This window comes from Lissotriton helveticus, chromosome 10, assembly GCF_964261635.1.
Source record: "Lissotriton helveticus chromosome 10, aLisHel1.1, whole genome shotgun sequence".
In the NCBI taxonomy this organism is placed as follows: domain Eukaryota; kingdom Metazoa; phylum Chordata; class Amphibia; order Caudata; family Salamandridae; genus Lissotriton; species Lissotriton helveticus.
In genome coordinates, this window is record NC_136071.1 from 1,013,006,105 (window position 1) to 1,013,025,627 (window position 19,523).

Below are 19,523 nucleotides of genomic sequence, written 5' to 3' on the forward strand. Positions count from 1 at the left end.
GGCGCCTAACTCAAAAATTAGCTGACGGCAACCAGTGACAGGAGCTTATTGATAGGCTTTAATGAAACACCAAGTTTTCAAAGCTTTCCTGAAGAGATCCAGTGAAGGCTGTGATTTGATCTCCAGGGGAAGTGAGTTCCATAATTGGGGAGCCAGAATGGAGAAGGCCTTGCTCCCCCATCTAGCCTTCCTAGCTCGTGGGACTACCAGTTGGTTTAGCTCTAGAGAGCGCAAACATCTGTTCGGGACATACCTAGTAAGCAGGGATCCCAGAGCATCAGCCGGGCCTGCCATCAGGGCACTGTAGGTCAGGCAGAGAAGTTTAAACGAAACTCTGGAGGGGATAGGAAGCCAGTGGAGATTCTTCCTTGCCAGGGTCGCAGAGGACAGCCACGGCAGGGCCAGGACAAATCGCGCTGCTGCATTCTGCACAACCTGCAGACGCTGCAAAAGGCCCTTGTTGGCCCCGGCATAGAGTGAGTTACAATAGTCAAGCCTTGAGCCAATAAGAGCGATCACAACCTGCTTACGAGCCTGTGGGGAAAGATAGTAAACAATTCTTTTCAAAGTCCTGATGACACCCCAACAGGTGGCCACCGTCCTATTGACCTGAAGTTCCATGGAGAGCCGGGTGTCAAAGATGACGCCAAGATTCCTAGCGGATTGTGTAGGAGTGGGGCAAATACCTAAAGAAGGAGGCCACCACTCACCTGACCACAAGCCCTGGTCATTGCCAAAGACCAGGACCTCCGTTTTGTCACCATTCAGCTTTAGGGAGTTGAAAATCATCCACTCTGCCACAAGTTGCATGCAGGACCTAAAGCTGGACGCGGTGACATTCACAGAGTGGGTCAGGGACACCATAATCTGCGTGTCGTCAGCATATGACACTACCTCCATCCCCTGAGATTTTACTAGTCTTGCAAGGGGGGCCACGTAGATATTAAACAGGGTCGGACTCAATGCCGACCCCTGTGGCACCCCACATTGCAAAGACTTAGCAGGGGAGAGGTAGTCTCCAAGCATCACACGCTGCTCTCGCTGCTGTAGAAAGGAGTTCAGGAGACTAAGGGCCGGTCCTGCTACCCCTGCCTCCCTTAACCTGGATGTTAAAGTACAGGGAGACAGGGTATCGAATGCTGCTGTAAGGTCCAGCAATACCAGCACGGTGGTTTGTCCCAGATCAACTTTCCGGCGGATGTTATCTGCGATCTTAGTCAAAGCAGACTCCGTGCTGTGAAGCTTTCTGAAGCCATGTTGGGACCCATCCAGAAATCCTGAGGTATCCAGGAAGTTGGAGAGATGACAGTTCAGATGGGCCTCCAGCATCTTAGCAGGAGCCGGCAGAAGGGATATTGGTCTAAAGTTCTTCAATAGACCAGGATCCAGGGTGGGCTTTTTAAGCAGAGGTTTTACAATAGCCCTCTTCCAGGCCACCGGAAAAATGCCTTGATCCATAGCTCCATTCATTATTTCCAGCATCGGAGGAAGAATGATATCCCTACGGTCCTTTAGTATCTTCAAAGGAACCGGATCCAGAGGAGAAGCTGATTTCGTTTTGTCTAGGAGGCGATTTAGTCCCTCCAAAGAAAGCGCAGGAAAACGGATAAGGGCCTGGGGAGCATCCGCATCCCAGACTTCCAGATGTTTAACTCGAGAGGAGTCATCCTCACTCAAAGAGTTCCTCTGTGATTGTAGAGCAAGATAGATGTCATCTATTTTTTGATAAAAGAAGTCCGAAATGTTGTTGCATAACTCCTGTGATGCAACCACAGGGTCGGGTGTCTGGAGAGAGCAAAGGGAGTCCACGATCTTAAAGAGTTCTTTAGATGATGTAAGAGAACAGGTCAAGTTGGTAAAATAATCCTGTTTCTCCTTAATGACTCTACTTTTATATTCTCGTAACAGGCCCTTGTACACTTCTCGATCTTTAGGATCCCAGGACTTACGCCAACCTCGTTCCTTTCTTCTGCATTGTTGTCTGAGAAGCCTCAGTGCTTCCGTAAACCAGGGAGCTGTCGGCTTTTGTCGCGCCACATATTTGAGTGAGGAGGGAGCTAACTCATCTACTGCTTTGGTGATGGAGTCAGCGAGTTCTTGTGCCGCCTCATTCACCATCCGCTGGGATGTAATCTTAGTATTTTGAATAAAAGGGGCCAACGCCTCATTCGTAAAATTCTTGAAGCTTCTTTTGAGACATTTCTTATTGGTACCCGAGTTAACTTCCCGACAAGGAATGTCCAAAGATAATGGAACTGCTAAATGATCAGACCAAACTATCGGCAGAGGCATGCCGACTGTTAGTCTAGAGTCATTGGAAAATATCCCATCCAAGGTGTGACCAGCCTTATGAGTTGGATGGAGTACCCTTTGGACAAAGTCACATGCCTCCAGGGAATTAACCAGGGAGGAAGTGTCTTTAGATGCCAAATCCTCTAGATGAAAATTCATATCACCCAGGATAGTAAAATGGGATCTACCAAAGTAGGGTTCCAAGATTCTGAAAAGCTCCGAGCAGTAGTTGGCTCTGGATCCTGGAGGTCTATATACCAGAATTCCAGTGAAGGAACTCGAGGGGGCACTCACAATGCAAAAGTATAGGGCCTCAAATGGGTCCGAGGGAACAGATAGAGGTTTTACAGTGCATGAGAGTGTGGACTTAAAAAGGATAGCCAATCCACCTCCTCTGCGTCGCACTCTATCCAGCCTCTGGAATGCATATCCTTCCGGAATAGCCAAGAGGAGGTCATGACCAGAAGAGTCCGAGGCCCATGTCTCGGTGACAAAGACCCAGTCGGGTTGCCTCATACTTACAAAATCATGAAAGTCTATACTATGTTTGATCAGAGACTGCGCATTGATCAAAAAACCCTGTTTGGGTTGAGAGCAGGGCTGACCAAGGGTAGGGGAAGCAAGATTCCTAGCAGCCTGTGTAAAGAAATTAAAAGAGGTTTTACACGAGGGACATACCCGCGCCTGACATAGGGCCTCCGGGGGGAGCCGATGATGGCACAGGAGCATAGGGGGTCTGAGGGACACCAAGTCACATGTCCTTCTAATGTGCATGTATACTATATCATATGGCATGAAGTAAGCTTATTCTTGTTATGTGTTTACGTGTACAGTGACAACATGCATGGTGTTGGTTAAGGCTAAAGTACTATATTGTGTGTGAGGTAGATGGCTGTGTAGCTGCTGTTTAGCTTGGAACACACTACCTGTAGACTACACCTGCTGACGCTGTGTGTCCTGTGCCCCACTTGTCCCTACGGGGCCTGATCCTGTGACCGTGATCTTTGGTGATTACTGTGCCATTTTATTTGCAGTGACCCTGAGTGAAGCAGACACTCCTGCATTCACATACACATGTCACTTTGTGGCTTGCCAATGCCCTTGTGGTATGTGCTTGTTTTGCAAGTTGTCTTACCCCTCCTGCCGTCATGTCTTCACTCATTCCTGCTGCTGCATACACAGCCACAATGCAGCGCACACTATCCAGGACCACACACGCCTACAGGATACCCCTCCTTCCATCCATTTGCAGAGCATGCTCCTGCCACCCTACACACAGAGAACACCAGACAATCATCCTCCTGGTATCACGATGCCTCAAACTCACCCATTACAGCTTCTATGCATGTGTGTGCAACACATACTGGCAAGACTATGCTGAGCCACATGACAGTGTGTCTACGTACCACCAGGTCATGTGCCTTGTACAGCACACACCTTCCATAGGCACAATATTGTACAGTGTTACCTTGTCAACACCACAGCAGCAAAACTCGCCTTCCTTACAGTCACGTGGCAGTACACGACCTGGTCACACCACTTCAACATAGCCGTCACAGTCAGTCAAGTAGCCACAGGAGACACACACCATGACCACGTCTCTTGGGTGCGGTGTGATTTGGCCGTTCTGGTGTAGATAATTGTCAGACGTGGCTAGTTGTTCTGGATGCGTTGCACCCATCACAGGAGTTTAGTACTTGTAGCTCCATAGGGGGAGGTCACATAATCAGGTGAGCTTGGGTAGAGTGCTACAGCCCATTGCCCACAGTCTCTCCTGCCACCCTTGTCCTGTCCGCCATTCATCACATCCACAGTACAGCAGCATGCTGATGATAGTTTACATACCTGAGGACACAGATGTAGGTACTCCCTACGTGGACAACTAGCTTTTTAACACTGATCTATACACCTCCAAGTGACTCTCCTGTGCCTGTCTGTAATTGCAGTTTTGTGATCCAAACCCCCTCCAGCATTTACTATCCATCACAGGTGTGTGTTTCCATCCATGTATCTAGTTGTTAGAAATTTGTGACCTATGTGTGTCCTCACCCGGACTCAGATCCAAGTGTGTGGATGGCTGGAGTTTGTTGAATACTCTTGCATTTCATACATTTGCACACACATATTCTTTTATACTGTGGGTACAAGATAACTCAACAAATGCTTATGATGTTTGTTATATTTATTGGGTGATCTTGTGCAGGAAACGTGAGTAGGTGCTGTACAGAAAGGGGGGAATCCAAAGTTCACTGCTGGAGATGAGATGCCTTACAGTTTGAGTCAACAGAGTCCAGGCCACAGTGCTTGGCATCATTGGGCAGACTGTGACCAGCAAGTCCATGTGGGAGAGTCTCATAGGTGATGCTGTTCCACCCAAGGGCAATTTGCCAGGTCAGGTGTCCTGGGAGTTGTGCATGGCCCACTGCCTCTCAACGTCTTAGCCGTGAACGACCCTTCTTCCTTCAGGGACCCTCACGTGCAGACATGGACGATGCATGGGACGCTACGTCAGACAGTTCCTCCTCCTCCTCCTCCCTCCCTGTGGCTGGTGTTGCACGTTGCCTTGATGTAGCTGGCCTGGTGACACAGGGAGGGTACTGCATGTTGGCAGCAATCTGACGTAGTGATTGGCTCATTTCCCGATGCACCGTCAAGAGCTCAGCCAGACTTGCCTCCACCCGTCCATAATGTTGTTCTTGCCTGGCATTTTGCTCAGCCTGCTGTTCTTTCACCTGGTTGAGGGCCTCCGCTACCTGGCTTACCTCCCTGGTGTCCCGCCGGTATGCCTCCAGGATGTTAGTCAGTTCAGGCATACCGGGCCCTGCAGCTGACTGGCCAGAATCTCGCCTCCGCCTTGCGCCACTCCCACCACCCTGACCCACACGAGCACGGCCTGCGCTTGTGGGCACATCCATTCGACGGGCCCCCCGAGTGCTGGCAGGGTGGATGTTATCTGCCACCTCAGGGGTGCCCGACAAACGGTGTCCCTCATTTTCAGACAGGCTCTCTGGTGGATCATGGGCAGGGCTCTGACCTGTCTGCTGGGATGTGGTGGGAATGGTTCCAGTGGTTGGCACAGATGTAGCTGGTACAGTTGCTGCAGGTGTTTGGGATCCAGAGGAGCCAGGTTGGTTGGGGTCATCCACAGTGCGTTGAGTGTCGGTGGGGTCAGGGTCCTGCTGAGCCTGGGACTGGGATCCTTCTTCCCCCTGGTTGGGGGTGGTCTCCACACGTTGCCCTGTGTGTGGGAGAGATAGACACTGTTAATGCACTATCAAGTGACATCTTAATTTGTTAACCATGATCAGCATCACAGTTCCAGCAGCTTTACATTGTTGTCATTGTTCAGTTGTGTATGTAGTGGTAGCAAATTGACATGTACTCTGGGGTATTTTCCTTCTTCCATTCTCTTGACAATGACTGACACAGCCATTGCTGTGTCTTGTCTTGCCGGCACAACACATATACAGCAGTGCTCTGGTTCACGCAACATCCAGGATACAGTGTAAATCCTTATGCCAGCGTCAAAAATGCACAGAGTTTAGATGCAGCATGTTCATATTAGAGACAGAGCATTATTTAGTAGGATAAATTCATCTACTTTGGATAGGTGTTGCTGTTCCGTGATGGCCAACCAATGGCAACACCCCAAGACCTGTACACCCACTTCTAGATCATGGCTTTAGAACGTGGCACTTCTCCAAGACGCATCACCTTGCCAATACCCATGTCCATGTTGGTACTTAAGTGCATCCACAACGTTCATGAGATGGGGCACGTGCATTGTGTGAGAGGCACAATGGACTGGAGCATCTGCAATGTGCATGTAAAAGTTGTATGCGTATTCATATGAGTGAGTGTTTAGTTGTGGTACATGACAATTGTGACAGTGTTGCACTCCATTGCCTGTCCCCAGGGGATGAGTTTCTGTAAGGGGGGTGTATGACAGGCCATGCTAGTAGTTTGCGTGTGATTTGCAAGTGTCCATCCTTCGTGATTTGGCTGTTCCCTCATGTAGCATGCTGGCATAATCGTGGTTGTGGGTTCCTGCACAGGATGTCTGACCTTGTCCTGGTGTTTGTGTTTGCAGTGATCACAGGAGGGACTTGTGCTGCCTACACCTGGGCCCATTGTGTACTACAGAGCTTTCCAAACTGGGTGTCCTGACACAGTACTGTGTCGCTTGCAAATGGTGGGTGTGTCGCAGGCACTTAGTACATGACTGCTGGTAAATAGGAGACATCCCTAGACACTCTGCTCTATGGTCTTTATAAGGCCTGTGCAGTGCTCGGGTGCAACTGTGTGTGTGCCCAGGAAGCTGGGGTGAGGTGACAGAGGGAGGAAAACTGAGGGTTGGATACAGAGGGTGGGAGGGAGACAGAGGGAGGGAGACAGAGGGAGGGAGACAGAGGGAGGGAGACAGAGGGAGAGGGAGACAGAGGGAGAGGGAGACAGAGGGAGAGGAAGACAGAGGGAGGGAGGGAGAGAGAGAGGGAGACAGAGGGAGAGGGAGACAGAGAGAGAGGCCGACAGGGATGGAGGGAGTCAGAGGGAGGGAGGGAGACAGAGGGAGGGAGACAGAGGGAGAGGGAGACAGGAAGACAGAGAGAGAGGGAGACAGAGGGAGAGGGAGACAGAGAGAGAGGCCGACAGGGATGGAGGGAGTCAGAGGGAGGGAGGGAGACAGAGGGAGACAGACAGAGGGAGGAGGGCAACAGAGGGATGGACACAGGTTGTTTGTGCTCGCTTGCTTGCTACACTGCCCTACTGTGTCACAAAATGATGCCTCTCAGAAAGGTGTGTCAGCAACATGAAATTGTTTAGCAGCTGTGGTCTACTATCTTGTGTGATATTTCCGTATCCCTGTGCATTGGCCATGGTGCTTGGGTGTGTCCCTGGGACATATGGGATGAGAGCAGCCTCCTACCCTACACCTTCCACCATTTGTGCCTCCCCCTTGCAACTACCCCCATTCTGTTGTGTACTACTGGGACTCATGGCCACCCACCCCATGCTACTGGGCACTGTTGTAAGTCCACCCATGTAACTTGTGTTTTTTGTACACTCACCAGACTCAATGGCTCCTTCAATTCCGTGTACTCCCACCGGTTGCAGCAAGGCCATGCCTTTCTCCTCCCAGGGATGGTATACAGGAGGTCTGCGGGGACCACCACCTCCAGTGTAGTGTGCATTGGCATAGTCCTGGTCCATTTTCTTCTTGACCATCCTCCGCAGATCATACCACCTGGCCTGGCATTCCTGCCTGGTGCGCAATATGGGTGCAACAGCATTGACCTTGTCAACGATCCTCTCCCACAGGCGTGTTTTTTCAGCCATGCTGGTCTGTCTGACCAATGCGCCAAACAGCTGTGGCTCGACTCTGATGACTTCATCTGTAAGGATCTCCATCTCCGGGTTAGTGAACTTTGGATTCTTGGGTGTGGTCATAGTGTGGGGTGTATGTGATTGAGGGGGTCATGGTGTGTATGGATGAGGGTGTGTGGTTCTGATTGTGAAGGGGGTGGTGTGGGTGTAGATGAGATAGGGTGTATGTGTGAAGGTGTGTGGCTGCAATTGTTGGTGAGATGTCTGTGTCTTAGCAAGAATAGGTATGTTGCAAAGGATGATGGGTTGTATGTGTGGACCCTTTTATTGGTCAATTTGTGGGTGTGGCTTATTTTGAATTGGTGGTGTGTGTGTTATATGGGGTGGGTGTTAGTGTTGACCTCTGTTTGCTTGTTTGGCTGTGACCAGGACATTGTTTCTCAATGGTGTGTACACAGGAGACATGTTCAGTGTTGTTGTGCGACTCGTTAGCAAAGTCCTTGTGCTGGTTTAGGTGTTGGCGTTAGGTGTGCGTGTCGTACTTGTGCGTGCGGTTGACTTGTATGGGCCGTTGGTGGGTGGGGGGGTTCACGTAGGCTTGATCGGGGGTGTGTGCGTGTCGTACTTGTGCGTATGGTTGACTTGTACGGGCCGTTGGTGGGGGAGGTTCGCGTAGGCTTGTTCGGGGTGTGTGCGTGTCGTACTTGTGCGTGCGGTTGACTTTTACGGGCCGTTGGCGGATGGGGGAGTTTGCGTAGGCTTAATCGGGGGGGTGTGCGTGTCGTACTTGTGCGTGCGGTTGACTTGTACGGGCCGTTGGCGCGGGGGGGTCGCGTAGGCTTGATCGGGGGTGTGTGCGTGTCGTACTTGTGCGTGCGGTTGACTTGTACTGGCCGTTGGCGGGGGGGGTTCTTGGTCGCTTGAGGGGGTGTGTGCGTGTCGTACTTGTGCGTGCGGTTGACTTGTATGGGCCGTTGGCAGGGGGGTTCTTGGTCGCTTGAGGGGGGTGTGCGTGTCGTACTTGTGCGTGCGGTTGACTTGTACGGGCCGTTGGCGGGGGGGTTCTTGGTCGCTTGAGGGGGTGTGTGCGTGTCGTACTTGTGCGTGCGGTTGACTTGTACGGGCCGTTGGCGGGGGGGTTCTTGGTCGCTTGAGGGGGGTGTGCGTGTCGTACTTGTGCGTGCGGTTGACTTGTATGGGCCGTTGGCGGGTGGGGGGGTTCGCGTAGGCTTGATCGGGGGGTGGGCGTGTCGTACTTGTGCGTGCGGTTGACTTGTACGGGCCATTGGCAGGTGGGGGGGTTCGCATAGGCTTGATCGGGGGGGGTGTGCGTGTCGTACTTGTGCGTGCGGTTGACTTGTACGGGCCGTTGGCAGGTGGGGGGGGTCACGTAGGCTTGATCGGGGGTGTGTGCGTGTCGTACTTGTGCGTGCGGTTGACTTGTACGGGCCGTTGGCGGGGGGGGGGGTTCTTGGTCGCTTGAGGGGGTGTGTGCGTGTCGTACTTGTGCGTGCGGTTGACTTGTATGGGCCGTTGGCGGGGGAGTTCTTGGTCGCTTGAGGGGGGTGTGCGTGTCGTACTTGTGTGTGCGGTTGACTTGTATGGGCCATTGGCGGGGGGGGGTTCTTGGTCGCTTGAGGGGGTGTGTGCGTGTCGTACTTGTGCGTGCGGTTGACTTGTACGGGCCGTTGGTGGGGGGTTCTTGGTCGCTTGAGGGGGGGTGTGCGTGTCATATTTGTGCGTGCGGTTGACTTGTAGGGGCCGTTGGCGGGGGGGTTCGCTTAGGCTTGATCGGGGGTGTGTGCGTGTCGTACTTGTGCGTGCGGTTGACTTGTACGGGCCGTTGGCGGGTGGGGGGGTTCACGTAGGCTTGATCGGGGGGTGTGCGTGTCGTACTTGTGCGTGCGGTTGACTTGTACGGGCCGTTGGCGGGTGGGGGGGTTCGCGTAGGCTTGATTGGGGGTGTGTGCGTGTCATACTTGTGCGTGCGGTTGACTTGTACGGGCCGTTGGCGGGTGGGGGGTTCGCGTAGGCTTTATCGGGGGGGTGCGTGTCGTACTTGTGCGTGCGGTTGACTTTTACGGGCCGTTGGCGGGTGGGGGGGTTTGCGTAGGCTTGATCGGGGGGGTGTGCGTATCATACTTGTGCGTGCGGTTGACTTGTACGGGCCGTTGGCGGGGGGGTTCGCGTAGGCTTGATGGGGGGGTGCGTGTCGTACTTGTGCGTGCGGTTGACTTGTACGGGCCGTTGGTGGGAGGGGTTCTTGGTAACTTGAGGGGGGTGTGCGTGTCGTACTTGTGCGTGCGGTTGACTTGTACGGGCCGTTGGCGGGGAGGGGTTCTTGGTCGTTTGAGGGGGGGTGTACGTGTCGTACTTCTGCGTGCGGTTGACTTGTACGGGCCGTTGGCGGGGGGGTTCGCGTAGGCTTGATCGGGGGGTGTGCGTGTCGTACTTGTGTGTGTGGTTGACTTGTACGGGCCGTTGGCGGGTGGGGGGCTTTGTGTAGACTTGATCGGGGGTGTGCGTGTCATACTTGTGCGTGCGGTTGACTTGTATGGGCCGTTGGCGGGTGGGGGGTTCGCGTAGGCTTGATAGGGGGGTGTGCGTGTCGTACTTGTGCGTGCGGTTGACTTGTACGGGCCGTTGGCGAGGGGGGGGTTCGCGTAGGCTTGATCGGGGGGGGTGTGCGTGTCGTACTTGTGCGTGCGGTTGACTTGTACGGGCCGTTGGCGGGGGGGGTTCTTGGTCGCTTGAGGGGGGGTGTGCGTGTCATACTTGTGCGTGCGGTTGACTTGTATGGGCCGTTGGCGGGGGGGGTTCTTGGTCGCTTGAGGGGGGTATCGGTGTCGTACTTGGGCGTGCGGTTGACTTGTCCGGGCCGTTGGCGGGTGGGGGGGTTCGCGTACGCTTCATCGAGGGGTACACAGGTGGTATGTGTTGATGCCGCTTGCTGTGAGGTGAAAAATCCCGTACAAATCATTCTTCATGCGCGAATACTTTGGCCCGTACGAATCGCGGACAGGCTTTCCGTACAGGATCGTACTAGTGTGGTTGTACGGCATGTTTACAAATCGTACGGTAGGATTTCCGATGCTGATTCGTACGGGTCAACGACTGTGGTTCGTACGGTCCGATGATATTCGTACGGAAATCGACAGAAATGGATCGTACTTCGAAGATCGGACGGTAGTTTCCCATTCGTATGGAATCGGCTACGAATACGAATCGTACGGCGGATTATTTTAACGGATCGGAATCGGCCCCTAAGTGCAAAAACAAAATGTGCACCAAATGAAAATGCTTTTTTGCATATATTAATCAATGTGGTATGACTGGGTTTATTGCGGAACAGGCGGCTGCTTGAGCACAGCAGGTCATGTCACTGCTAGTGCTGCCTATAATTAGTAGGCCCAGGCATGATGACGGCATCTGCATCCACTGCTCAGCTTGCTGTGATCCTGCCTGATACAGCACAGGCATTGTCCCCAGCAGTAATGCTGCCAATGCCGGTAAGTATTGCTGTGGTGCCTACTGGACTCACTCACGCTCAGCAATTACCATGCTGGGGTGCAGCGCACAGATTCTACAGGTGACGCCATGGCGCACAAAAGTTGTGTTGGGCCACAGCCTCATGGAGCACATTGAGGATATCAGCAATGCAGGGCTGCCGGCTACGCAACAAGTGGAAAGTCCACACTTACTTTCATTTATTCTTCCTCAAGAGCCCTCACTCCCAAGTTCCAAAATGCGCCCTTGCAGCTGCCATGCCTCAACTCCGTCATGAGCCAGCCCCCAGCTACAATTATTAATTGGGGGGTTTAGCCTCAGGCCGTGGCAGGGTGCAGCAGACTAGGGGAATAGAATGTAAGCCATAGTTTGTCGATGACTTCTTGGAATTGTGATCAGCGTGATGACATCATCACTAACGTGGTGATACACAATCATGCCTGCCTGCCTATGAACATTTACCAGCCAGTCACCTTGCAATGTATGTTATCCTCTTTATTTTGAATAGAACAATTAATATTGAGACCACCAACTGCAGGTTCAGAAATTGTAGCCCCGGCCCTGTGAAAGAAGTGCAGGTGCTGAGCACCTAAAAGCACCTGCTCAAATTAAGCACTGCACAGCATTATTATTGTAGACACATGCACCTTCATGCTGGCGACTGTCAAATATCCCGATTCCCTGAATGAAGGAAAACAATTAGGGACACCTGTCTGCGGTGGAGGCCACATCGGACGAGCAATGAGTTCACAGGTCTGCACGGGGCACAATTAACCCTGCACTGGAGCAAAATCTGTCATTAACCCTTCACAGGATTGCACGGGGCACCATTAACCTTTCACAGGACTGCATGGGGCACCATTAACCTTTCACAGAACTGCACAAGGCACCATTAACCCTGCACTGGAGCAAATAACGTCATTAACCCTCAACATCACTGCACCATTAAACGCTTCATCGCAGCAAAGATCGATTAATATTTCCGAAAAATGCACAGTGTAGCATTAACATTTCAGGCTTAACTATTCAGTTAAATGGAGTGTGTTAACCCTGCCGCAGAGAAAATCATTGCGCACAGTCAGTGCATCTCGGACTGCACAGCAAACAGAAATGTTTTGACGTTAGCTTAGTACGCGCCCTGGGTTGAAATACAAAGAAAGCTCACATGATTAAATACATTCACTCAACAGCCTAAGTGAGCATTGTCAACAGATATAGAAAATATTGGCAAATAAAAAAAACACATATTACGGGTCGAAATTGTCTCGGTTTCACTTTTTATATAAAAGTTCGAAGTAATGTCCTTCCTAGCAAAGTTCGACATAACACATAGAGGTGGCCTTCGCTAATTGACGTCGGTTTTCCTCCTTAGCCCCTCTTTGCTCTCTCAGTTGTCTAGTGAAAATCCCCCTGTTTGAAACCAGACTATATACACAGAACAGTGCCACAGCGACTCAGGGCATGGCCCACGTGAGACGGAGGGAGAGTACAATAGTGAAGCAAAGAGTACATTGTGGAAAAAGAGAGCAATTACAGGCAGTCGCGTGCCGGCATGACGGGTGCCTGGGGGGGATAGCGTGGGGTGGTTGCGTGTGTTGGGGGTCGGGGAGGAGGCGGGAGGGGTTTATAAAATAAAAGATAATAAAACTTACGGTCCCGCACTTTCTGCTGCTGCTCTCTCTCCGGCGACTCTTCTGGAAGCTGTCACCCAAAGACAACCTCCCTCCCTCCCCTGCGCCAATCACAATGCTGCAATGGCAGCGCTGTGATTGGTGAGGCGCAGCGGAGAGCGCCCAGCCGGGTCCATTTTCTCTATGTAGGCTGCTGCATGCAGCCTACATAGAGAAATGGGGGAGTGCACTAGACTGCTTTGTTCGGCCCTGGGGCCGACCAAAGCAGTCAGGGCCCACAACATTGGGCAAGCCACTCCCCTCTGCCGTTGAGTAGGACCGCCCACCCGTCTGCCACCAACCAGGCACAGAGCCACTTCTGCTTTCTCGCAGTGCAAGAAGCAGAAACATAAAATGGTAGGCGTTTACCATTTTATGTTTCTGCTTCTCACACTGCTAGAAAGCAGGGGGCCGACGCCCCAATGCCCCTATGAAGGAGCCGCCACTGGCTATTAGGAAGGGGCGTTCCCTTTCTAATTGCGAGCGCAATCCTATGTAAGAATATTTTGCGTCTGCAATTGTGGGTGCAAAACACTCGCAAATTACCTTCATTTGTAGAAGTAGACCTCAGCAAGGCCTACCGGTGCTAGGGATTCACCCTTCTCTGCACACAAGTCCTTAGACCAGCAAATAGAAGTTGGCACGGAAACTGATATGTCAAGAACATAACTTATTAAACCTCATGAGGTGGAACTACATTCATACAGCACCCTTCGGCAGTGTATGAAGTAGCACAAGGAGTAGAAGAACCATGGGTCTTTTATACCCACACAGGAGCTCAAAAGGAGGCGGTACAGGTTCACATAGGAAGAGTTACACACATAGATGGTCATACAGAGAATGCACAGTAAACAAAGAAGGAGGGGCCATGGATTGCAGACCTCAGTTAAAACAGCCTGACAGTAATTAACTAGAGCTGGTGCATGGGTAGCTACAGACTCTTCTGAGCATGTGCAGAGTAGCAGGGGCTAAGTATAGCCAGTTCTTGAGCAAAGCACAAGGGTAAGCAACAGCGAAGAAGGAAAAGGCACATGGGAAGCATATGGTCAACAAGTTGGCTGCCGGAAACAAAATGGCTTCAGCTAAATGCTAACAGCGATCTCTACCAAATTTCCACACTTCAAGAGGGTGATAATGCACTCGCAAAAGGGAAGTAGCCCCCAGGGGACCCCTTCTCCTTTACAAATGCAGGAAAAAATATTTTTTAAGGCCTGTCCTTGCAAAATGAAACGAAAACGTTTCAATTTTTATTTAAATATGCATCCCGTTTTCCTTAAAGGAAAATGGGTTGCATTAAAAAAAACTGCTTTATTTAAAAGCAGTCCCAGACATGGTGGTCTGCGGAGCCCAGCAGGCCACCATACCAGGGAGGGCCTGCCATTCCTAATGGGGTCGCAAATTGCTAGAGGCTCATTAATATTCATTCTCAATTTGCGACCCCATTGCGAATCGCTAACAGTGTGAAATACACTGTTGTACATCCAAAATAGTGCCTCGCAAATTGTGAGTCGCAAAAATCTTGCAGTTTGTGAGGCGCTGATTTGGGCGTCGTACATCTGGCCCCTTAGTCTCTCCACATTAAATCTGTGGTGTTTCCGTGGTGGGTGGTTCCCGGGACTCGACTGGACATCCGGCCTGCGGATGGTGGTGAATGGGTTTAAATATTCTTGCATATTCATGTCGCCTGATGAGACCTCAGCGTGGTCAGTAATCTGGAACTGGTTTTTGCTTGTCTGTGGGAGGATGTTCAGATATGGTCCATCTTTCCATTGTTGCTGACAGGCCGCTACGCCATTTTTAAATGGTGTCCTTACCTCGGTTCCAATATCAACTGCAGAACTTCCCATATGACATTCCAAGACGATGGATCTGGAAATTGAATCCCCTCATTTTACTGCCTTTCTTTGGGGCAGGGGGACCCCACATATTGCTCAGAGTATATTTTTCCAATCTACCTATTGTGGAGAATCACTGCGCAGATATTGAGTCATATTACTGTTTATCCCATCTTTTGCTTATCACCGATTGGTGGTACGACGTCAAGGTTAACTCCGCTTATGATTCTGAAAGGTGGGCGATGAGGGACACTCATACCCTTACTTATCTGTATGGTGGTGGAGACAGGCGTTTTCTCAAACTGTTTACAAGGGCAACATTTAGTCTATGGCATGCCTCCCTACAACAAATTAAGTGGTGGGCAAATTGACAGAATAAACACCACTTCCAGGAGTCGGTAGTTCCACACTACCGACTCCTGGAAATCCTTGCAGCCAAGGGGATCCGGGAAAATGCATTAGGGTGGCTGCAGTCCTTTCTGCAAGACAGAACTCAGTCAGTACGGATGGGTGATTTTGTTTCCCCTCCCCGGAATATCAAGTATGGGGTCCCACAAGGGGCCTCATTGAGTCCAACCCTATTTAATGTGTTTGTCTCATCACTAGCCGAAATCGGGAGAAAGTGGGGTGTCGAGATCTGTTCTTATGCAGACGACACACAGCTGATGATTTCATTGGATGAAGAAGATGACCCTAAGGATAGATTATTGAACTGTTTAACTGAACTAGCCAACTGGATGCACAACCATTGCCTTAAGCTAAATGCAGATAAATCTGAGGTACTGTTGTTTGGTAGACATATACAACTATGGAACAGCAGCTGGTGGCCCACAACTCTGGGCACCGCCCCCAGTCCAGCGTCAACGGCCAAGAATCTAGGTGTGATTTTAGATAATACCTTGAGCATGAAAACCCATGTATCCACAATCTGTGGCAAAGGCTTTGCACTACTTAAGATGCTCCGGCGAGTCTTTCCATTGATCCCTATTGAGTGCAGAAAAATACTGGTCCAGTCCTTATTAATGAGTAGGCTGGATTATGGAAACTCCCTGTTCGTGGGAATGGCTGACTATCTTTTTTCCAAATTACAAGTCGTACAGAACGCTGCGGCGAAGGCAATCTGTAATAAAAAAAATTACGACCCAGCCAAAAGCTGCCTGCAAGAGCTTCATTGGCTACCAATGAGGCAGAGAGCCACCTTTAAGCTACTGTGCATAACGCATAGAGCATTGCACAATACGGGTCCTCGCATCCTAAAAAATAAAATCAGATTTTATGCTCCTTCCAGGAACTTGCGCTCCCGTACGGCAGCTAGAGCAAGAAATACTCGCGTGAAAACAGCTAGGATGGGTGGACGGGCGTTCTCCCACCTGGCGGCAAACAACTGGAATGAGTTGCCTATGGAACTTAGACTAACAGACTGTTATTTGTCCTTTAGGAAACAACTAAAAACATTTCTTTTCCCTAAATCTGATTAAACTTTAATTACGACTCTGTTAATTGTCAACCACTCATTACTGTCATGATAGCGTCGTGATATCCTATTTAGGATGATTGTTTGCGCTTTATAAATACCATTGACATTGACATTGACTGTGGAGAGGTAGCCAGCTCTCACAGGTAGCCACATTTGAAGATTTCCGTAGGTGGGACCTCATCGGGATCTCTACCTTAAAACATGTAAAGCCCTGGACAGTCTTAAAGTCGTTCCAGACTCTACACCCTGAATATCAACTTATTTGTAGCCAGTATCAGAGGTACCTCCAACTCTGCCATGCACTGACCTCTTACATAGCTGCCCTGACTGACCTCCCCGAATTCAATCCATTGGAGGACAAATACCAGGAGGTGCTCAAGGCTAATAAAACACCCCTCTGGTCAGTGCCCAGTGCTGAGAAAACGTAGGCAAAAAAAGGGTCAATTCTGAAATGATAGCTAACGTAAGAACATCAGACAAAATAGAGCAGAACATACAGCACTGGTCAAAAGGAATAACATCATCTACTATAAATCTAAGTGGGATGAAATGAGTAATGTGATCTCTTCAAATATGAGTTGACATTTTTCAGAAAAACGCATTAAAAAAGATTAGAACTTTAGCCTCTGGTCAGTGGCCATAGAGCAATGGTAAAACAAGGTAACGTATTCTGTTGCTTTGATGATTTTCGCTCTGCCTTTGACCTAATGGACTGGGAGACTCTTTGGAAAAAATATAGAGGTAAGAGTATACCCTGTAGTCTACTATGGGGATTGACCATGGTGGATTTATACAAAAGCAGAACCTTATCTAACAAAAGTTCAATAGTAAATGGTCTTCGGCAGGGTTGCATAATAGCCCCACCTGGTTTACACAGTGCCTTATAAAGCTTCTCGTGACCCTATAGACTGTGCACTAATTTTCCCCATGGATGGAGACATGTTCTGTGTTTACTATATGCTGATGATTTAACAATTTTGGATTTTGGATATCATGGAAGTAGAGCTGCTAAGGAAACTTGATGCCTTTCAAATACATTGTGAGTCAAGTTATTTAACAAATAATCTTGGAGAAAACAATAATGTAGGTGATAGGGAAAATATGTAAACCTTTTAGTGGGTCAATTGGGAAGAAGAAGAAACACCCTCTTATAGGTATGTAGGTATGATTTTCAATAACAAAATAAAGTGGAAAATGCATCTAGACACTTTAGAAACTCAACCACTGACAACTGTAGGAGGGCTATGGAAATTCCAATAGGACTTTGGTGGTCCCTCTCTACATTCAGTGATTACCGGATATAAAGCAATGGTACCTGCACAAATGCTAAACGGGGCTGAGATTATGTGCCTTCACTCAAAGCATGATTGTGATAAGACAGAAGGAATATTTCTTCTGTTGGTCCTCCCTTAAAGTGCAATGTATTAAGCTCCAAAAATAGAAGCCAATTAAAAATTTTGGAACAGTATAGTGAACTTTTGCTCACGGTTTTGGAATAAGCAGGTAACGATTACAGAATTAAAAGTGCAATAACACTGTTTTAAGGAAATATGCTAAAGTTACCTACTGTGGTCAAGATATGTGAAGGAATGCCTTCACTAGATTACACATGATTTTCCTATACACAAGTTTAGGATTGAAGGCGCTCTTCGTTTAACAAAAAGGAATTAAAGAATGGAAACTCTATGGAATCCAGGTTGAAAGAACCTAAGTGGCCTGGCCATAAAGCGCTCTCCCTTTTGCGTAAGAGAGTCCAGATAGGATTTTAATGTGTACCCTCACCTCATAGAGCTTCCCAATCCCTCCATGCGTAGTGCACTACTGAAATTCTGAATAAGGTAAAACCTAGTTTACACATGCAGAGATAGAGTGAAAGCTCTTCAAGATGGAGATGGGAAGTGTGGTTGTAGGCTGTGTGTTTGTTGTTCTAATGTACATGTATTCATGGATTGTACATAATTTATAACTTTAAGATGTCTTCTTTTAAAACCTGTTCTTATTCAATACAGGAAAAAGGCAAGGATGGATGTGACAAGGTTTTTATATGCCATGCTGTATTTGAAGTAATATGTGCCGTGGGTGGGTTATTGACTGTAATGGCACAGAAAGATTTTACATGATTTAAATTTTTAATGTCAATGAAATATTAGTGTACACCCCTAAATGGGAATCTAAGGCTGTGTCTTCATAGAATAAGTACTTTGTACTTTTTGTAGATTAGGGATAGAGATAAGTAAATAAAATAATCAGCACCTTTTATTTTACCTTTTATAATATGTTTAGGTTGTACTTTATTCATGGGTGAAGGCGTTCCTAAACAGGGTAATGATTCTATTAATACTTTTGAATAATGCCAACCTGGTAGCAGAGGTTCTGGAAACCACTTTGTTACAGGTAAGTTTATCGAGATGTTAACCTCTGTGTGTATACAAGTGCAAAAATGGTTTACAAATGTAATGTCCAGTTGTCCAGAGCTGTCAGGGAAGTAAGACCTAGTTCTTTTCTCAATCTGCAATGACGTATGGAAGGTCTGAGATTTAATAAATGACATATGCTTTAACTAAATATATTTTTGAACCTAAGGACACTCTTTGGATGAAATGTAAAAGAACCATACAGCAGCAAAAGAGTAGCCACAGTAAAGGTAGATCCAGTTGCTCATTCCTCACATTCCTTGGAGAAATATTTTAAAAGCATTAGTAGCATCCACACATCTAATTCCCAACTACATGAACATTACAGGTTAGTTAGATGTCAGTGATTACCCAGAGGTATGGTTTATCTGAAACTTCTTCAATTAAAAAAGTGCCCACCACTCAGGTAAACCTGGTGTTGTGTCAAGAATATTGAGGTGTCAAAAATACTTTTCACAGGAATATTGCAGGTAAGAATATTGTTTTTAGAGTTTTTAGTATTGTTGGTAAAAAATATCGATATTTGAAAATATTGTATGTAATATCGTTTGTAAGTGTTATTTTGTATGTAATTTATTGCAGTTTGCTTGATTATAAATGGTTAATATGTTTCCATTTATGTTTTAAGGATGGTAATTCATTATTTGTGAAACTATTAAAATCAGGCTTTTTAATTGTTTTCATGTAAATATTTAAATAATGGCTTTATATATTTTGTTTTTAACAGTGGAATATTGGGTAGATTAATAAAAAGTGGATAACTTAATTTAAATGTAATGTTCATTATTTTGATGATGTGCAAATTAGTATGGTCAATTGTTTTACTTTCTTTTGTTCTGTTAATTTGAATAAATAATATTTTATAATAGTTTTGTTTATTTATTAATTATATTAATACCGATAAGTTGTTCCTGGGCACGTGCATGCTGGTGGCGAAAAGAGACATTGCGGCGGCATGGAAAAAATAAGATTGGCCCCTAAATTGCAAAATGGAGGCGGGAGT